The following is a 7,531-nucleotide window of genomic DNA, read 5'->3' as shown; positions in this document are numbered from 1 at the left end:
GATGTATCATACCTTGAGATCCCATTATTGGTGGGAAGATATGAAGAAGAAGATTTATGAGTTTGTGGCTAGATGTTTAGAATGCTAACATGTTAAAGCTGAGAGAATGAGAACTTGTTTTATATTACATATTTTGAAAGTGCCAAAATGGAATTTAGATCACATTTCTGTGAATTTTGTGAGACATCTGCCTTGTTCTAATCGTGGTTGTTATGTTATTTGGGTGATTGTGGATATATTTTCTAAATCATCTCATTTTGTTCCATATGATTGTACTTGTAATCAATAGAAAATGACAAAATTTCACATTGATCATGTAGTGAAATTGCATGGTATTCTAGTAAGCATAATATCATATTGTGATCCCATGATTACTTCCATGTTTTGGGGTAGTTTGGAATTAGCTTGGGGTTCAAAGTTCGCAATGAACACCGCCTATCACACATAGAGAGATGGTCAATCATAGAGGACAATCCAGATGCTTGAGGACAATTTGCAATAAGTTGTGATTGGTTTCAGTGGTGGTTGACAGGAATCATTTTCTCTCATTGAAATCTTTTATAATAACACTATCTAAGAAACTATCGGGATAGTGGAATTGATTATTTATATTTATACAAGAAAAGAAAGAAAATGTTATGTTGGAACTTTTCAAGTTCGTAATCTTGATTTTGATGTTAACAAAACTTGTTATTGTGTTTCTAACATATTTACTCAAGTGTGAAGTTGCAAACACAAGAAGCAAGCTGAAACTGAATTTTGCACAAACTGAATTTCTGGCGAGCTTTGGTATTTTGATGATATCTCTCAACTGGATTATTCAAATGACAATCCGCCAACTAGACTGATTAGAAAACTCAATTTGGAACAAATCGTATTTCACGTCAGTTGGGCATAATCAGAAGTTATCATGGTCTAACTGATCGCTCAATTACCGAACTGATCACACGAAAACAGCAATCAGTTGAGTTTGAGCAGCTGCGGTATTTTGGTCATATCTCTCAGCTCGGTTATCGAAATGAAGCGATTCAGTATGCGTTGGAAATATAAGACGATGATCTACAAATCATATTCAGAAGTCAAAGTCTGAATCAAAGCTTAAGATGCTGATAAATGACGATTAAGTTACTGGTTCTGCACAAACTGAAATCAGCTAGGCTGATTTCAGCATACCAGCTGAAACTGAACCAACTGCTGACCAGCTGACCAACCAACTGAACTGAACCAGCTGAAGATCAGTTGAACCAGACCAGCTGAACTGAACCAGCTGAAACTGAACCAGACCAGCTGAAGACCAGTTGAACCAGTCCAACTGAACCAGTTGAATTGAACCAGACCAACTGAACCAGTTGAACTGATTGACCAGTTGACCAGAGTTGATCAGTCGAGAAAATGTCCAGCAAGACGAATTTGACCGTTGCAATTCCAGAAAAAGTACAGAAACTTTCCAACGGTCATATTCTTGTGTCTAACGTATATATCAGTGTTGGAGCCTATAAATACAATATATTGAAGATCAAACAAGAGCTTTTGAAGTGAATTCAAAGCATGGGCAGTTAGCATGAAGATATCAGCTAGTTGAGAGCACAAGCCCTTGTGTGAGGATACATTTGAGATATACATTGTAAATGATAAATTCCTCACACACAATCACTCACACATATACAAGAGAGTTGAACTTCAAAGAGTAGTTGAGAGAGTCTTGCACAAAGACAATAAACTTGTGTATGTAGTCTTTGCATATGAGACATTAAACAATATGCTGATTGTGAGGTGCTGCCTACAATCTTGAGTGCTAGGAGTTCTAGTTGGGTGCTGCCCTTCCGGAATGGGTTGGTACAAGTAGTTGTATAAATAAAAGTCTTCTAGTGGATCCTTCCCAAGGGGAAGAAGGGTTGACGTATGAGTGTTTGAAATCTCCGAACAACCATAAACAAATTCGTGTCTATTTGTTTATTGCATTTGCTTATCATTTTCACTGTTTTTAAAGATGCATTGTTGAAGCATTTTATGTCTTCTTCAAATACCAAAATATTGTATACCAAGTGTTTGATAAAATGCTTCAACTGAATATTTTTACTCATTCAACTTACATATATTTTAAATGGTTTACAAAATATTTAATCGGTTTCTACGAAGGATTATTTCGAGTATCTTCTGCTTGGTTTTTAACCAAACTCGATTTAATTCGTCGGTGTTCAATATTTCAAGAACCGAGCTATTGTAGCTCAACGGTGATCCCCCTAACCGATCCTATCATGTTAAATTGATAAGGAAGAGGCTGAAAGCAACCCATGATCGTCAAATCATTTATGATAGGTGTAAGCCTTCAGAATTTCAAGTTGGAAATGATTTTTTTTTAAAAGTATCACCATTCCGTAATAATATGTAATTTGGACGTAAAGGGAAGTTAGCTACACGTTATGTTGGAGATACATGATTTTTGAGAGAGGATTGACAATTTGGCATATCGACTAAACTTTCCGCAGAGCTTGTCATCGATATACAATGTCTTTCATGTATCTATTGTTGGGAAATTACACCGAACTGATGCCGACCACGATGATAATATAGTACCCAACTATTGCGGAATAAAATAATCAACAAGAACACAAAGATTTACGTGGTTCACCCAAAATAGGCTACGTCCATGAAGCACTGCAACTTTTATAACTAGAAGAAATATTACAACAAGTGTATAAACCAATATACTCAATATTTCTCACTCCCAAACCCGAGTATACCGAGAAAATAATTTATCTAACTCACACAAGAGAATTCATGCACTCAAGAAAAAAATACACCCTTTTTTTCTATGCACTCTCTTTTTATCAAAGCTGAAAATCTTTTGATTCTGGAATACAATAATTGAAGGAATTGAGCTCTATTTATAACTAATTCCCTCCTACAACTTTTGTAAACATTCGATGTGGGATATGAGATTTAATATTATTTTATTTAATGTGGGCTCCATCCCATTAAATAAATATCACCTAACAAATCTCCCACTTGAAGATTTGATTTCAATCATGTCTTCACACCATCAGTGCAGCAGCTCATACCTCCTTTGTTAGTCCAGGAGACCAACTGAAGTCAAACACAACTTCAGTTTTTCAATGATAACGGCCTTCGTGAGCATATCAGCTGGATTCTTGCTTCCAGGAATCTTCTCAGGCTTCAAGACTCCATTCACCCGATCTCTAAGGATCCCTATTCCAAGGATTTGTTTTGCAGCACCCAAATCCTTCAAAGCAAATTCTTTTGATAACTCTTTCTCGAGTTTATCAATCTCCTCCAGACAAGCTCCTGCTATCAACATATCATCTACATATATCAGTAGTATGATATAATCATCAAGCTTCACATAACAACAGTGATCAGCCTGATACCTCAGAAAACCATCATTATTAATTACACCATCAAACTTCTTGTACCACTGTCTTGGAGCTTGTTTGAGACCACACAAGCTCTTTTGAAGTTTGCATACCATTTTCTCTTTCACTCGTACTTCAAATCCCTGTGATTGATTCATTTCTTCATCTAGCTCACCATGAAGAAATGTCGTCTTTACATCTAACTATTCCAGATGTAAATCTGCTTTTACCATCAATCCAAGTACAGTCCTGATAGTAGTTAACTTTACCACCAGAGAGAAAATATCATTGTAACCAATGACTTCCTTTTCACCTTTTACAACAAGTATTTCTTTGTACCGCTTGCTACCGTTATGTTCTATCCGGTACTCCCACTTGCTATGTAAAACATTTTTACCTTCAGGAAGTTCTGACAACTCCCACATGTGATTGGATGACAGTGAATCCATCACATCTTCCATGGCTAACTCCCACTGTTTAAAGGTCTCATAAACATCCGATTTATATTTCACAAAATAAACCCAAAATTTCCTGCTCGAATCGTCAACAGTAGTGCCATAATATCTTGAGTGATCTCCAATGGATGTCACAGGAGATGGTCCACATACATCAGTATGTACCAGCTCCAAATCAGCTGATTTCGCTTCTCTAACCTCTTTTGAAAAGCTCACATTTTTCTGCTTTCCAAAAAATACAGCTTCACATAGCTTGTGTTCAACGATCTTTAATTCCTGTTGCTTTCTGTTTCAAACAAGCATCTTCATTCCCTTCTCACTCGTATCCCCAAGTCTACTATGCCATAGACTTGAATTAGCTCCAGCATCCACAACCGCTAATTTATTTCTCAAACTGAAAGTCATATAAAGTGTTCCAGTTTTCTTTCCTCGAGCAACAATCATGACTCCCTTTTTCACTTTCCAGGAACCATCACCAAAGGTCACCTTATGACCTTCGTCGTCAAGCTGTCCCACTGAAATCAGATTGTGTGTCAACTTTGGTACATGTCTTACTTTGTTGATTTTTCAGACAGATCCATTTGTCATCTTCATCCGGATATCACCCATACCAATTATTTCCAAAAGGTTTCCATCAGCCAGGAAAACATTTCTGTAATCTCCCGTAATGTAATTATCGAATACATCATGATAACCAGTAGTATGAAACGAAGCTCCCGAGTCCATAACCCAAGAATCAACCGGGCTTTCCATGGATAGTAATAGAGCACCATGTACCTTCTCAGTAACAACATTAGCGTCGTTCTTTGTTGATTTGAAATTCTTTTTCAAGTGACCAGTCTCACCACAGCTCCGGCACTTCACATTCTTTTCAAATGTGTTATTGTCTTTTCCATTTCTTGACTTGGATCTACCATGCCATTGGTTAAAACTTTTTTCACCACTCCTGCCCCTTCCTCTATTCTCGAGATTTAGAGCAGAACTTGATGATGTTCCTTCACCAGAATCCATCTTGCGAACTTCTTCGGCAAGAATTTGATCTTTGAAATCATTGAATTGTAGCTTTCTTTTTTCAACAGAGTTGCTAACCGCTGCCCGCATTGGTTCCCAAACATCTGTTAAAGACGCCAAAAGAATAAGTGCCCGAATCTCATCATCAAATTTAATTTCAACCGATGTTAGCTGTGAAACAATCGTGTTGAGTTCATTGATGTGTTTAGCCAACGATGCATCTTCACTCATCTTCAAGTTAAATAACTTCTTCATGAGATGTACTTTATTGTTTGCCGATGGTTTTTCGTACATGTCCGACAAATTAGACATCATTTCCTCCGTTGTTTTTGCCTCCGCCACGTTATGTGCCACGTTCATCGTTAGGGTCAATCGTATTACACCTAACACTTGTCGGTCAAGAAGCTTCCAGTCATCATCCTCCATCTTTTCCGGTTTCTTTCCAGATAGAGGTTGATGCAACTTCTTGCTATACAAATAATCAATAATCTGTAGTCGCCAGAACGTAAAATCTGTACCGTCGAACTTGTTGATTCCCGGTCCCGATCCATCATCTCCGGCCATCACTTCTCTAACCTTAGCAAAAATCCAAAAAAAACTTTTCTGATGTGGAAGATCAGACAAAGCTGCAACCACAGAGCATACTCAGAATTTTTAAGAATTTTCACAATAAGGCTCTGATACCAATTGTTGGGAAATTACACTGAAGCGATGCCGACCACGATGATAATATAGTACCCAACTATTGCGGAATAAAATAATCAACAAGAACACAAAGATTTACGTGGTTCACCCGAAATAGGCTACGTCCACGGAGCACTACAACTTTTATAACTGGAAGAAATATTACAACAAGTGTATACACCAATACACTCAATATTTCTCACTCCCAAACCCGAGTATACCGAGAAAATAATTTCTCTAACTCACACAAGAGAATTCCTGCACTCAAGAAAAAATACACCATTTTTTTTATATGCACTCTCTTTTTATCAAAGCTGAAAAGCTTTTGATTCTGGGATACAATAACTGAAGGAATTGAGCTCAATTTATAAATAATTCCCTCCTACAACTTTTGTAAACATTCGATGTGGGATATGAGATTTAATATAATTTTATTTAATGTGGGCCCCACCCCATTAAATAAATATCACCAACATCTATGTAATGGAAGTATGAGCTAGATATGTTTCATGCCTTGTGCATCGAGGATGTGGAGTTGAATAGTTCTCTTAGCTACATTGAATATCCAGTGCATATTCTTGATTGCAAGTAAAAACAACTCTAAAACAATACGATCCCACTAGTCATGGTACATTAAAGTAACATTGAGATAGAGGAGGCTCAAGGGAATTCTGTTTGAACATACGTATAAAAATGACTTCATTGTTTTGAGAATGTAACAAATTATTCCATGTCCTATGATGTTCCTATGTATTTCCAATGGCAGATATTTTAACCAGTTAACGTGTAAGTCTTGTGTGTGTATTCGATTTTGAAGATGAATATTAGAAGGGAAATATAAGGACCCGATGCTAATTATCTAGTATTTGGCAAGAATTAGTATAATAATTTTTAATTACGAAATTAAAATAATTAAGTCAAACAATTTAATTGTGTGTTAAAATATATATTAATGAATATCAGATTTAGAGACGATAATACAATACATATTTGAGTTAAATAACACATGAGTGTTGAAAAAATCAAACTGGGCCACAAATTAGCCCTTAATATAAATAGAGAGGTGCACACACATACTATATTTATAATTTCCTCTCTCCTCCATCTCTCAAAAAATTGATCACCCTCACTATTTCCAAACCCCTATTTTCTTGAAATGATATCGTTGTTTTTGGTTCCATAACAGGTTTCACAAGAGGATTTGATGTGTCTAGTGAAGTGTTAGCTCAATACGCCCAGTGAAAGTTGTATCAGTCAAGTTACCTAGATATTATTATATTTGGAAGTCGTACAATTACCATAGGGATTTCTTGAGTAGTTTTATTATGTTATTTTTACTATTGGGATTTTAAATTATCGTATGATCGAGCAAGTGTGGCTATGCATGTAGTTTTAGATTATTCCTGGACAATGCGAATTTTTTTGTTGGATTATGATTTTATTGTGTAGTGTACTTTAAAAAAATCTAGTTGTGTTGTATGGTTATTGGATATTGTATTTTCGAGTGTTTTTGTGTGGTTTTCGGCATGTTTTATTTACGGGATGTTATGTCGAATTTTCTATAGGCCTTAAAGGAAAATTTTCAATGGTCTTCGTTGCTTTCGCTAATTAATCGTGATTTTTTAGTAAGTTATGTTAATTTGAAAATGGGCCCCAAATATACACTTCATGGGCTCACTACAACAAAATCTACATTCAACCACATTCCAAAGACAACGTTTTTACGAAAAACTGTTGTCTTTTTTTTTAACAACGATTTCAAGGAAAACTGTTGTCTTTACGTGTTTTTTTATTTTCATAGACAACGTTTTTTGAAAAAGTGTTGTCTTTTATTGGTCAAAGACAACGTTTTTTTATAGGTCAAAAACGTTGTCTATGAGCGGATTTTTTGGTGGCTACGACAACGTTTTTTAAAAAACTGTTGTGTTGTAGGTGTCAAAGACAACGTTTTTACAAACCGTTGTCGATGAGCGCGTTTTTTATTACCTACGACAACGGTTTTGGCAA

This window comes from Primulina tabacum, chromosome 11 (genome assembly GCF_025594145.1).
Source record: "Primulina tabacum isolate GXHZ01 chromosome 11, ASM2559414v2, whole genome shotgun sequence".
NCBI classification, from domain to species: Eukaryota; Viridiplantae; Streptophyta; class Magnoliopsida; order Lamiales; family Gesneriaceae; genus Primulina; species Primulina tabacum.
This window is presented reverse-complemented; position numbering follows the sequence as displayed.